This window comes from Macrotis lagotis, chromosome 7 (assembly GCF_037893015.1).
Source record: "Macrotis lagotis isolate mMagLag1 chromosome 7, bilby.v1.9.chrom.fasta, whole genome shotgun sequence".
Lineage (NCBI taxonomy): Eukaryota > Metazoa > Chordata > Mammalia > Peramelemorphia > Peramelidae > Macrotis > Macrotis lagotis.
Window position 1 is genome coordinate 97,683,596 of NC_133664.1, and position 14,666 is coordinate 97,698,261.

General features: G+C 36.0%; 1 protein-coding gene and 1 long non-coding RNA gene across 3 annotated transcripts in view; one reads left to right on the forward strand and one right to left on the reverse strand.

Annotated features, from left to right (window-relative positions):
- The window catches only part of CNTNAP2 (contactin associated protein 2), a 2,968,630-nt gene that overhangs the window by 139,947 nt on the left and 2,814,017 nt on the right, over positions 1-14,666 (reverse strand). The window lies entirely within an intron of this gene.
- Positions 1-14,666, forward strand: part of LOC141492801 (uncharacterized) — a 153,270-nt gene that overhangs the window by 135,075 nt on the left and 3,529 nt on the right. The gene's annotated exons all lie outside the window — the stretch shown is intronic.

The window sequence follows — 14,666 nt, forward strand, 5'->3', positions numbered from 1 at the left end:
TGATTATCCTCTTTAAACTAAATGGTGGAATTTTCCCAGAGAGAACTCAGGTGTCTTTTTTTTAAAGGGAATTGGGGTTAAGTTTCTTGCCCAGGGTCACACAGCTAGCAATTACTAAATGTAAATAAATAGATTAAATAAAACCAGTACAGAGAGATTGAGTTAGTTGCCTGGAGACATCCAGCTAGTTAGTGACAGAGTGGAGACTAGAACTCAAATCTTTTGCCATTTACTGTAGAAATCTTTCTCATTACATCATGCTTGCTAACTTACGGCTTCCCCTTCTCCTTTGTGCTCCAATCTTTCATTGACCAACCTCAAGTTGATTTTGGTTCCCATCTCCTTGTTTAGAGGTGGGGGAAAGAGTTTCCTTTTAATTTCTAGTGTCCTTCCTAGATTATTTATTCCTCCTGTTTAGGTAATCTTGGTTCTTTTTAATAAGATAGAGATTTCCTTAACTCTTTCTCATTCTGTTCTTCTTTGTATTTATATTATCCATTAGAATGAGCACTTCGGCCATCATATACTCTATCCATCTTCACCTCGCATATCATTGTCGAAGTGAATTACAGGACTTGGTGATTTCCTCTGGAACAAAACTAGAAGTTTACTCCTGGATTATATTATACTTTCTCCTAGAACTAGTCTAATTGCAGAGTTCCTGGCAGACACTGTTTTTGCTCATACTTAAAAAACAATCACCAGAAGTAGCTAGAGCCACCTTCTCCAAACACTGGAAGTTTGAGAATAGCAGTTTCCCTTCCATACCCTCTTTCTTTGCCCTGGGGGAAGTTCCCTTATTGGGATGCTACCTAGGAATGCTCAGGACCATTTGTAAGGCAGCGTTTGGATCACGTAGAAAGAAAGTGATGTGCTGCTCTCCTTCCCCAGCATTAAGAAATGGCAGTTATGCCAAAGGAAACTTTAATCTTCTTTGGGGACGATGACCATAGGAGACAAAGGTTTCTTTAAAATAAAGTGGTGCAAGTACATAAATATAGTGATATAGTCATTTTTCATAGAATTCTTTTCCATTTTTATCCTGATCCCTGATAGCTGTGGTATTGTACTTTCATTTATTTATGAGATGAAATGGGGCTACAGGATCTCATCTCATCTGATGTTAGATCTCAGGTTTCCTCTTCATGGCTACCACCCAAGGGAGAAAGGGAAGGATGATTTCTTCATAAAAAGCTCTGTTCACATGACCTTACAAACTTTTGACCTTTCATTGCATCATGTTCTCTGACTTCATTGTGGTCTCCTTTTCTCCCCTGTCCACTGTCACATACACAGCTATATTTTATTACAATAAGAAGAAAATTCAGGCTATATAATAAGCCTTATACAATTAAAGTTGAATACAGATATGGCTCAGGTTACCCAATTTGCTTTACACAGATGTAAAATACCAAATAATCCCTTCTAGGCACACCCTACTATGACTCCTTGTTAAGTCACAAGCCCCTTTAGAAGGTGATCCATGATTAGTTAGCATTTTTCCTTGTAGTATTATGATTCTTGTAGCTAAGCCAAACTACAGCTATCCCTTCCACACGGTGGGTGTTAGGGGTGAGATAGCCCCTTGATCTGGAAAATCCCTATAATTTTTTGTTCTCTCTTTGTACCAGAGAAGAAATTTGAATTTTTTCCTTTTATGGGTTTTCTACAGTACCTTATTGTGAAATTTGGGTTGATATTATTATACAATACTATATATCTATTTTATGCATTTCTGAATTTTTCAACTTCTGCGTCATCATCATCTGCTGGCCTTTGTGTGTCTTCTGAGGTTTCTGCAAAACTCTCCTCAAATTCTGATTTGATTTCTTATGCTGATCTGTGATATATTGAACCTTCATGGGGAAAGTCACAATGTGGAAAGGATAATTGTACTTCAACCTGAAAGCCCTTTTAAACGTTTCTAAAGAGTAAAATTATTTTCTATTTGGGCTCCAAGTATATTCCTAAATGATTTCTGATTGAAAACACAGTCCAAGCATGGCTGCTTTCCTTTCCCACTAAGCTATTGCCTCCCTCCTTCTTTCTGCAAAGATCATGGTTTTTCCCTGTCTCCTCTCTCTGGTAGGACTAACTTTCAGTCTCTGCACTTTGCATCTGCTGTGAAGGTCCTTCCTTATCCCCCTCTCTGGCTGTTCCTTCAATGTTGTTATCCTATTATCTGTCCCCTTCTTGGCCCAGGTGGGGACTCATTTTCCTCAGCCTAGGTTTTATCTCCTCTTAAAACAACTTCTACTCAGGGATTCATGGGGGATTTTCCCATAGTGAGGGTAATTTTTTTTTTTTTTAGATTTTTTCAAGGCAATAAGTGGCTTGCCCAGGCTAGGTAATTATTAAGTGTCTGAGGTCAGATTTGAACTCAGCTACTCCTGACTCCAGGGTCGGTGCTCTATTCACTGCGCCACCTAGCTGCCCTGAGGGTACTCTTCATTGGCTTCCAATAAGCCTTTCAAAATGCTTAAGACTCCTCATTCACATGTTAACAATGGCATCACCATATCCTTATCTGAGAGTGGGGTCCCCTTTAAATTAACAACCTTATTTGGGCATAGGAGATTTTTTGCTCTAATTTTTAAGGATTGTTGCCCTTTGATTATTATCAAATATGACTCTTTAAAAAAATGAGAGTTGATGGGAATGCCCTTTTCTTATAGGCATCGCCAAGGGGAAAATAAAAGAGAATAAATCAAATACATTCAAGTTACTAAATGAAAATTCAATATAACCTCTTGGTCATTATTGTATGATACTCATAGTATTCCTTTGTTTAAACCATTATTGAAATAATACATAGTATCCTAAAAGTTTTAGTGCAGCTTAAACATTATTAAATCTTAAATAAGCTTATAAAGGTATTTTTAAGCTGTATTTTTATTTATTTTGCTAAATATTTCTTAAATGTGATACATTAGGTAGAGCAAGGGGGCCTGGAGTTAGGAATATCTGAATTCAAATCTAACTTCCATCACTTCCATTGTGAGCAAGTCACTCAACCTATATCCCTTCAGTTTCCTTATTTGTAAAATGGGGCTAATAGTAACACTTACCTCCTTGGTTTGTTGTGAAGATAAAACTAGATATTATTTGTAATATGCTTAGGACTCTAAGAGATGGAATAATATTTTTAACATGTTGGCACATGTGTCAACAAAGTCACAAAATATCTTCTCTTTTCTAGAATGGGGTACACTATGCAAGACTTATTCCATTTTCTCATTGTGGAAAAGGCATGAGAGAAAGAATATAAAATTTTCAAATCCAGATTCAATTTTATGCATTTTGTCTATAACAATCATTTTATTCTTAATATTTAAAAAATTCTTAAATAGACAGAAGGCTTACCTATCACTTTTCCTAGTTTTTTAATATAGTAGCTATATAAATATAAGCTACTATTACTAATCTAGTTTGGCAGCACTTGGGAGTGTTAGAAGCCATGTGGCATCCTGGCTAGGTATTTGATATACCCAACAACTGTCATTTAGCCTCTTCCAAAAGATATTCAATGAAGGGGAGCCCAAGATCTCCTGAAGCAGCCTGTTCCACTTGCTACTTCTTTGGAAACTTTTTATATCAAGCCTGAATTTTCTTTCCTACAATTTCCACCCATTGTTCCTAGTTCTGTCTCCAGGGACCAACCTCAAATACTTGAAGAGAGCTAACATGTGCTCCCTTTCCAGCTTCTTTTCCAGCTTCCTTTACTTGATCCTTATAAGGCATAATGTCTTTACCAAGCTAGTTGTTTCTTGTTGGACCACCTTATCAATATATTTCCTCAAACTAGTATCCATAACTGAATACACCATTTCCAGATGTGATCTGACAGGACTGCTATATTCTTGTCTGACCACATTCCTCCTTTTAGTCATGCCCAAGACTACATTAAACGTTTTTTTTGGCTGCCATTGTACTCTGTTGATTCACAGAAAGCAAACAGTTCACTCCATCTGTTTTCCCTTTCAATGCACTTAAAAGGAAACAAATATATAATAGTCAAAAAGAGATGGTGACAACATTCTGCTAACCTGGAGAAAAGAGGGGGAAATTCTATTTTTTTTGTTAGTACAGAACTTTTATTTTTTTACCAGAAACAACACAAATCAAAATTTAGGCTACTATTGGCTAGAGAAAAGGGGTGGGGGCATCATGGAGGAGAGATAATCAATGAGGTTACAACATAATCTTCTTTTCTAGAATGGGGCACACAATGCAAGACTTATTCCATTTTCTCATTGTGGAAAAGGCATGAGAGGAAAGAATATAAAATTTTCAAATCCAGACTTAATTTTATGCATTTTTGTCTGTAGCAATCATTTTATTCTTAATATTTAAAAAATTCTTAAATAAACAAAAGGCTTACCTATCACTTTTCCTAGAAAGAGAGACTTAGGAGAATTGAATAGCATGTCAGATGAACTTGGCAGGCTGTAGCTCACTGGAGGGTAATGATCAAGCTGTGGAAAAAGAAAAAAATAGCAAAAGAAACTTTTAAAACAGTGTGTGCTTATCTTGCTCGGGAATCATGTCTTCCTGTGGGGATTACATCACTGGTTAAAGCTTAGAAACCGGATGCTCTCATTTCACCTGTGGCTACCAATATATCTCCTTGAGATTGGAGGTCAAATAAATGTTTTGCCTGAGTAACTTAAAAACGTCTTTGATTTACTAATTATCTAGTTCTGAATTTGGCAGATGACTTCCTTCACTGATTTCTAATACTTGGTCTTGTCAAGGGGGTTGTTAAATTGATGAAGTATCCAATATTTGATTCTGAGAAAAAAATTCTTTGCTTTCAATATTAGAGACATAATCTTCTTTTAGGAACCTTGACAAATATGATTCCTTTTGATCTTTTTATATCATAATTATTCAATGCATTACCTATCTTTAGGCTTATATTTGTTTTCTTTATTTTCTTTTATTTAAGGCAATAAGGTTAAGTGACTTGCCCAAGGTCATACAACTAGGCAATTATTAAATGTCTGAGGCCAGATTTGAACTCAGTCCTTCCTGACTCCAGGACTGGTGCTTCTCTATCCATTGTGACATCTAGCTGCTATTATATTTGTTTTCAATTGTTGTAGTCTCCCAGAGACAGAGAAGAACTGGAAAACATGCTCTCAGTGATGAAAATTGCGGTGTAATTCCCCAGAATCTAACATGGTGATGGGGAAATGGAGGAAAAAAAGAAGAGCCACTTTCCCTTTACCTGGTTTTATTATTTTGGTGACAGTAGTAGTTTTAGAGGTCAAGGAAGGGAAAAGCCTTGGGAAACCCAACTTTGGGAAGAAGATAAATACAAACTCACCTTGGGAAAGCATCATATCTCCCAAGGAAAAATTCAAATCATATCTCCCAAGGAATAATTACTATTACCATTGGATCAAAGAATGACATCGTTCTTTTCACCATTCATTTAACAAATACATGACCTCCCACTAGTAATTATTCTTTTATATGTGAGTTCCTTGTCTCATATAGTTCTGAGAGAGCAAATATGATGTCTTACATTTTTTTTTGTCTTGTGGAAAACTGAAATGGGAAAGTTGTGCTTTTGCTTACTAATTGAATGCTTTTTGGTAAATCATTGCCTCTCTGGGTTTCATATTCCTCATCTGCAAAACAAGAGGGCTGGAGTTTATGTTGTCCAAGGCCCCTCCCAGTTCTAGATTTTTGAATTTATAATTCTGTTTTAATTTTAAATATTTTTACAGTTTCTTATGTTTTAGCTAAGATAAAGAAGAGATTTTGATCATAAGGATAATATTTCAGGACATTAGTTGACTTTTTTCTCCAGAAGATAAATCTTGTTTAGACAGGTCTTACCATACTGGAAAGGTTTTAAGGTTTTAAGAATGATCTTGATAATGCTTTTTAAGACCAACCTAGCTAATTAAGGAGAGGTTGATTATCATTAAGGAGCAGGGTGGGGCAGGATGGAGAATAGGTAGTGAATTCTTTGGTCTTGGCAACCCATGAAACAAAGATATTGATGGTCTTTAGTCCTGGGTGATCCCCACTGGTTTCTACAGTGAAAGTGCTAGGGTAGTAGAAAAGGGGCCAGAAAGGGTTAAGGTTAAGGTTAAGGTTCACAACTTTTAGCCTATCTGCAAACTCTCTTTGGTTTGCTAAAGCTCTAAATGTGAACTCCTTGTTTAATTACTAATAAATGGCTATATACTCTTAAAATGTATCCTGGATTACTTTTTTCAATCTGGTAAATGAAGTCTGTTGGTAAATGAAGTCTTTTCTTCCGAAAATCATATTTTTAAATGGACAAATAAAATACACAGGTTTACAAAGGCAAATAATTTTAATTGAAATATAGTTTTTAAAGAACAAGTTCCCATTTTTCCTGAAGTCTACCTGCAAACACTTTGGCAGTCTTTGGACCCCAGGTTAATAAACTGTACTGGTAGAACAAATCATATTATTCTTGATATTCTTGCTAAATGAAAATAGAAGAAGTAGGTTGAAACTAAATTGGAGAATTTCTCTCAGGTTCTCCTTGGAGAGAAAGATGAAGAAAGTGACAGGAATAGTTTTATTGCTTACTCAAAAGGCAACACAAAGAATTCTTTGATGGTATATTTGATATACCATCATTTGATAGTGCTCAAGATACCTGGGATGGACTTGGGTATTATCTTGAAGAACATTGTGACAGTGAATGGTATATATATGGATAGAGACATAATTCCTGAGTGCCAGGAGACTTTGGAGACTCTAGTGGAGGCTGTACCCAGGGTTGTAGGATACTATATGTACTTAGAGCATGCAAACTAAACAAGAAGCAATGCCTTCTTTTCTAGAATTACTAGTCTAAAGTTCTGACCTATTAACTGTGTACCACTGAGCAAGGCACTTAACAACTGCCAACTTCAGTTTCCTTATCTGTAAAAAGTGAATAATAATAGCACCTATCTCACAAGGTTGTTGTGAAGATAAAATGATAGGTTTTTAATTTTTTGAAAAACCTTTAAATGCTATATAAATAACAACTATTATTAGCCCAACTGTCCCTACTGTCAACCTAGGTTGAGATAAATAAATCTATAGAGAACCTAATAGTCAAACTGAGGAAAAGGAGTAGAGATCAACCTGTGATAAAGGAACTAGACCCATCAGAAATGTTACTAACGTATCATTCTAAGGGATTCTAAGTGATTTTTTTTAGGGGGCAGAGCCAAGATGGCAACAAGAAAGGATCGTGTCTTAGGCTCTCTCTTATAAAACTTATAAACTAAGGACTCTAACTAAATTTTCGAGAGACAGAACCCACAGAGGGACCCAGTGAGGTAGTTCTCCTACTCAGTAATCTGGAAAAGAGCAGAAAGGCTCTGCTTCCCGGGGTCGGAGGGGTGTCCCGCCAGAGGGGTGGCCTGCCAGAGCTAAGTGATTCTAAGTGATTCTGAAGAATAGTTGCACATGTATTCAGGGGACAAATTAAAAAGTCAATAAGCAATTATCAAGCTCCTATTTGAAATACAAAGAAAGGGGGAAAAATAGTACCCATCCTCAAGGGATTCACCATCTAAAGGGGAAGATAATAGTACAACAATTATGCATAAATAAGAAATAGGTGTGATACTTCATATAATTTCAGAGGGAAGGCACTAAGATTAAGGGGCATCAGGAAAGACTTGTTAAAGATGAAGTAATTTTAACTGAGACTTGAAAGAAGTTAGGGGAGTCTGGAGGTAGAGATGGAAATGGGGTCTGTAGGAAAAGCTGGTGAAAATGTAGAGCTCAGAAATGGGGTGTATTGTATGAGGAAAATTAAGGAGGCCAGCATCACAGATCAGAGTCCTGGAGGGAAGCAGGTGTACTAAAAAACTATAAAGAAAGGAGGAGGCCAGGTTTTAATGGGCTTTAAAGCCAAACAGGTGTTCCTTGCAGACAATTGTATTTAGTTTTGGCTGTGCTCATTAAAATTACTGTATTTCTGAGTGCCCTTATTGAAGTTTTTTGCTGTGCTGATTTGACTATATACTATGTTATGTTTATAGCATGACAATGCTTTGTACATTGTGTGTGATATGTATGCTAAAGTCAATAGTTACAGTGTATATTTTATACAGGCCTATAGATAGTGCCATTATTATAGCTAGTTAGTCCAGCATTTATAATTATTTGCTATATACTCGAGATATGAAAGTACACTTGAGGGGTTCTCGTAATATGCTTTTCTTGTATCTTAGGTATAGTGGCATGGAAGGACTCTCAGATGATGATGATTTAACCTCCTAGTCTATTGCGCATACCGTTAATGCAATTTGTTTTCTTTTTTTGTAGGCTGGTTACCTAGGACACCAGGAAAATAGCTTTGTTGTTTAAAATGCTGGTGTTGTTTTTCTGCTGCAGAGTTATGTGTTACCCCAGTTGATCTTTGCAAGAAAGTAAAAAAAAAAGCTTTAATCCAGAGGATATATATATATATATATATATATATATATATATATATATATATATATATACATATATATAGCTTCACCCCTACCCAGGGGGAATGGGGAGATTGGGTTGTTCTGAAAAGAAGGGTTCTCTGAAAGGCATATTCTGTGCCATATGTATGGAGAGAGATGTGACTTGATTGGTGGAGAGAGACCAAGAAGACCACTAAGATGAAGATGAGAGGGAAGAGGAGGCAAGGCAAGGACCATGAATAGCTACTAGAAATCCCCAGAGACACATGATTGCAGAAAATGGTGACAACCTAGAATGTCCCTTGAATTCCAGCACTCCTACCTTCTGAGATTGCTAAAAGTAGAGTTCTTGGGTAAGAAATTTCTTTCCTTGTTTGAACTAATATTTTATTTTATTTCCAAGTCAAAGATCTCCCCTAACCTTGGACCTTGCCAAGTGAAGAAAGATGAAAGACAAATGAAAACAAATGGTTTAGACTATAAACTAATTTTTTAAATCTCATAAAGAAGAAATATCATCAACACTATCATTTCATAAAACAGAGAGAAGCAATAAGAGATAAAATCACCCAAAAGAAAACTTAGGAAGAGCTGCAACTAAGAAGCACAGTCATCCTGAGCACTTCTAAAGATGCAAATGGAAGGATTTAAATAAACAGTTGAAAAATGGAAAATACCTGCAAAGATATTTATAATTACTTTCACCATCAAGGAAAATAGAACGAAATTATATGGATTCTAACAACACAGCTCTGGAAGGTTCTTTTTTGATTTTTTTTTCAAAAAAGACTAGGAGAAAGGTGAAATAAAGAAAAGACAGAAAAAAAAAGTGATATAGACCAAGTATACAGAGATGATTAAGCTTGTATTCAAGACATTAAAGAAATCTCAGTTCTTATTAATATAGACTGGAAAAGAATTATCAACAACTATTCCATATTCTTATTTAACCATCTATACACAATTTTTATGAGAATAATCCATGCATACATTTAGGGGGTCATGAGTGAGGTCATTTGTGGAAGACAGGAGACTTTTGCAAATGATCTTATTCAAGAAGTCACAAATTTATTATCACACTATTGATTGAAACTGGTAGTTAAGTGGTACAGTGGATAGAGAGCTTAGAATGGAGTCAGGAGCTTGGCCTAAAAATAATTATAAATATTTTTGCAGATCTTTTCCCATTTTTCTTCTGGTTGTTTAAATCTTCCCTCTTCAGGAAATACAAAAAAATGCAAAAAAAAAGCATGGTCCCTGAATTCAAAGATCTCCCATTCTAACTGGTGAGACAACATGTAAAAAATTATACCTATAAGACATTTACTGTATAAATTCAAAGTAATCCCAAGGAGAAGGCATTAATATTGCAGAGGTGGGGGGGGAAGGGAGGGCTGGGATAGGATTTGTGCCAAGGGTGGGATTTGAACTGTTACCTGAATGATATCAGGGAACCAGGGAGCAGAGGGAAGGAATGATGGCAATCTAGGTATGGACGACAGCATGTGAAGGTGCAGGGAATAGAATCAGAAGATGTAGTGTGATGTGCAAGGAATAAGAAGGTAATGAGAAATAAAGAGAAGATGAGAAAGACTAGATGGAGGAGAGGAAGTACAGACAGCAAATGTATCCAACTTTCTCAAGAAATTTAACCACAAAGGGGAGAATAAAAGATAATAACTCTTGGGGATCAAGAGAGAGGTTTTTAAGGATATAGGGGAATTGGAGTGTTTATATGCATTAGTTAAACTGGTTGATGGGTGAGATTGATAATTATCAAGAAAGTAAGGATGATAGTGTGGGTAATCTGATAGAGAAGATGAGATAGAATGGGATCAGTTGGCATGTGGAGTTTGTTCTGACAAGAAGGGACATTTTTTCATGTGAGATATTGGTAAAGAAATTAAAGGGGAGAAAACAAGTGAGCAATGAGATGAGGAGGAAGGAATAATAAAGTCCTCTCAGTGAATGTTCTCAGCAACAAGGTTTTCAACAAATAGGGAAAGGAAGGAAGAAGTATCATGGGTGGGTGAAGTAGCCTTGAAGCATGACCAGATTTGGAAAAGCCATTGTAATGAGTGTTACAGTGAACCAGGGAGATGTAAAGGATTTCCTTGCTGTGATGAGAACCCAGTTAAGAGTATTTAACATAAATGTGAATTGAGTCCAGGCCCTTATGCACTTTTACTAATTTTTTCAGTTCTGAAAAGCCAAGAATATGTCCAGGTTATAATATGCATTTGGATCAACAACCTGCAGAAATTGTCTAAGAATATAAACATCTGAGTCAGACCATAAAAATAGATAATGAATTCTATGTAGAAATTAATAGGAGAAAAAAGCAGACTGTATTGATCCCAGGAAACTGTGACACTCCTTTTATGATCCCAACTTCTCTCAGAACAAAGGTCTATATTTTTATCAATTAATAAACCTCCATAGTTGTAGAATGATTTTGAGTCTCCAAATGCTAACGTCTCTGAGAATGAAAAGCTGGTATCAAACTGAGGGCCACATGGCTGAAATATGTAAAAATAAATGTGGTTGGAAAGAGAATGAGCTGATCATATGGCAAAAGTGTAAGATTGGGGCAGCTGGGTGGTGCAGCAGATAGAGCACTGACCTTGGAATTAGGAAACCTGAGTTCAAATCTGCCTCAGATAATAATTACCATTGCCTTACAACCCCCCCCCAATATAAGTTAGAAAGTAGATAACCCAAGAACTCCACTAGTACCCTCCTGATGTTCAGTGGGTATGAGGCAGGCCCCTGGAATCCTGGGAGTAGCCCTTATGAGACAACATGAAAAGAGTTGGACAATGGTTATGATATGCATCCTTGGAGGAAATATCAAAATCACTGAGATTATATATTCATTTGAGTGTCCATCTTGAAGAAGAGGAACATGTGGTATGACTTGACTCTGAAGTTCTTATATCCCTGGAGACTATAAGAATCACCAATTGTGGATTTATGATTATAAAAGGTAATCTTTATAATGTAGACTGATTCCTATCTTCAAAGGAAGGGAGAAGGACCTTATGAACCACATTTAATCCATTATTTAAAGTCTAAATAATGCTTCTTGCATGCTGAACGCCACTGGCCACTATAGTTGTCCTGGATGTTGTTTCCTTGTGCTCACTGGTTTTCCTCCATACCAAAAATTCTTATCTTATCTTTTTTTATTAAATCATCCTTCTTTATGAAGAAAACAATTTTAATATGTTAGCCTTGGTTATAAAGTAATTTGGGTGAGTGAGGGAGCAGAAATGGTCTGGAATAAATACATTAGAACATCCAGTATTAGGCTGGCTGGGCTGGAACAGCATTCTCTATAAAGTCTAAGATTATAAGAGGAAGAGATAACTACAGAAAAGGTGATTTATGAATAAAAATGAATGCTTGCCAAACTAAATGTCTATTTCTCCTCCTCCTCCTCCTCCTTCTTCCTCTTTCTCTGCTTCCTCTTCTTGTTCTTGTTCCACATATATATGTATATGTATGTATATATATATATATATATATATGTATATAGAATTTAATGATCTCAATAGACAAGGACTACAGGGAGATTGAGGAGGGGAGCTGTGTCTATCTGGGCTTTCCTTGGATTCCTCCACACTTTTCAGTTGACACTGTCACAAGTGGAGACTTCATTGCCTCCTTGGCATTGTGCCAAAAATACCAGCAGCTGTTTTCTGACTGACTACATTTGAAGAGTTTGCCTAATCTACTATTCCATGAATATTCTGAATTTGCCTTTTAGTTGCTAAAATGCCAGAATGCTCAAATAGTATGTTATGAAAATGTTCTCTTGACCAGGAAGGAGATGGGGAGGGGGGGAAGGGAGGAGACCAGAACAGATAGAAAATAGAATGTTTGATTTTATCCTAGTTGCCAAAGATCCCAGGAGTTATCAAGACAATCCAATCTTTGTCACTCCATATTTCTGATTAAATAAAAATGGCCAGACAAATAGGAAAAAAAAAGATATCTACATAGATAGTTGAAAAAGATTAATAGCAGAAAGAAAAGACAGAAACTACAGTAATCAATCAACGAATCAACTAACATTTGTTAAATACCTACTCTGGTCCAGGTAAATTCAATGAGAATTCAAGTTTAATGAATGAAACAATCATCATAGTACCTTATTAATATACACAGCACAAATATAAGGAGCATAAATAAAAAAGGTAGAAAATATTTCCAAAAGAAAAAGGGAAAGAATAAATTTTATGTAGTACCTACTATGTGATAGGTTTTAAGTTTTTCAATTTAAATAATTTTTATTTGTTTTTCCAGTAGTTTTCACCAATAATTTCTTTCACAAGGTTCTGAGTTTTACATTTCTCTCTATGTCATCCTTCCCTATCCCATCTCCTGATACAAAGTGATCTAATATAAGCTCTACATGTGTAATTATGCTAAACATTGGTCCATAATAATCATGTTGTAAAAGAAGAATCAAATCCAATGGAAGGAAAAAAATTAGAGAGGAAAAATTGACGTAATATACGACAACTTCTAAAACTTGAATATAATAAGCTTTGGTTTGCATTTAAACTCTCCAGGTCCCTCTCTGGATATGGATGGTATTTTCCATCACAATTCTTTTAGAAATGTCTCTGATTATTGTACTGTTGAAATGAAAAAGACATAAAACAAAGTTTATCATCACCCATTGTTGTTAGTGTGTATAGTGTTCTTCTGGTTCTGCTCATTTCACTTAGCATCAGTTCATGTTAGTCTTTCCAGGCTTTTCTGAAGTTCCATCCCTCATGATTTCTTATAGAACAATAGTGTTCCATCACAATTTTATAGCCATATATAATATATATTCCTAGAATTCCTGACTCTGTTTGAAGGAGACTTGTCTACTCATGTATTCTACCTTACATAAAGGCTGGAGGTAACTGATTCAATTTTCATTTATCCCCCATCTCAATTGTAGTCTCATTAAGGAAGATATGCGTATCAGCTTCCATATCATTGCTAATGGTGTGACTATCCATTTTGCAAGGAGCCCTTCATTTCAGCTTGTATATTTCCCATTCCTGCCCCATATTAGGTCATCAATGATCTATAGTCCAATGAAATCTGGAGGGCTCCTTCCCTGCTTTGTTCTGGGCATCTGGATTTGTATATGCATAAATCAAATCTTGCTACTGTCAAGCAACAGGATAAAGGGACTATGATTCAGGCACTAATTGGTAACAGAGAACAGGATGCAGAGGACCAAGAATATGCCATCCAGACAAGAATTCATGGACTAGTTCTTGACTAGCAGGCATGCCTGTGCCAATAAATCTGGGTCTGACATAAATATATGATGCAGTATTTCTGAGACAAATCTTCAAGCTTTAAGACATACAATATGGATGCAAGTGACTACATACATACATACATGGATGCAAATCACCTAATCTCCCAGGATGGATGAGAATAAACTAACTGGAGGTATAAATACTATATCTGTTTGTTGAAGAATAATTCCAGGCAATTTCTTTTTCTTTTTTGCAAGGCAAAGGGATTAAGTGGCTTGCCCAAGGCCACACAGGTAGATAATCATTAATTGTTTGAGGCCAGATTTGTACTCAGGTCCTACCGACTCCAGAGTGGGTGCTCTATCCACTGGACCACCTAGGTACTCCTCTCCAGACATTTTCTAAAGAATCTCAGCCTTAGACAAAGTCAGAAAACTTCAGCAGTTATATACCTAAATATTTAGCAACTAGAGGCAGATTTAAAGAGTCAACTCTTTAATCACAATTCAAGGCTTCTTATTTTGTGTCATAGTCTGTCTACCGTCCCAGGTGCTATGTCCCAGAAGGAAAAAGAACAATGAAGCCATATTGGACTTTAGAGTATACTGAGAAGTTCTTTTTTACAAATGTGTAAAGATGTAGCTCCCCAACTAGACAAGGCATAATCTTCCCAAGGGGAGGGGGTCATACCCTATTCATCTTTGTTTCTGATAATATCTAGGGCAGGAATTCTGTAAGTGAAAAAAAAAACTTTTTCCAATATAATTAATTTTCTTTGATTCTATAAATTTGATTTTGTGCATTTAAAAAATCCCTCTGAAAAGAGATCTATAGGTTTTATACCAGACTGTCAGAGGGAGTCCATAGTACTTGATGTAAATATCTAATAAACTGAACTAATATGTTTCTTAAAAGAGTGTTTTGATTATTTTGAAATGCTTATTAGAAA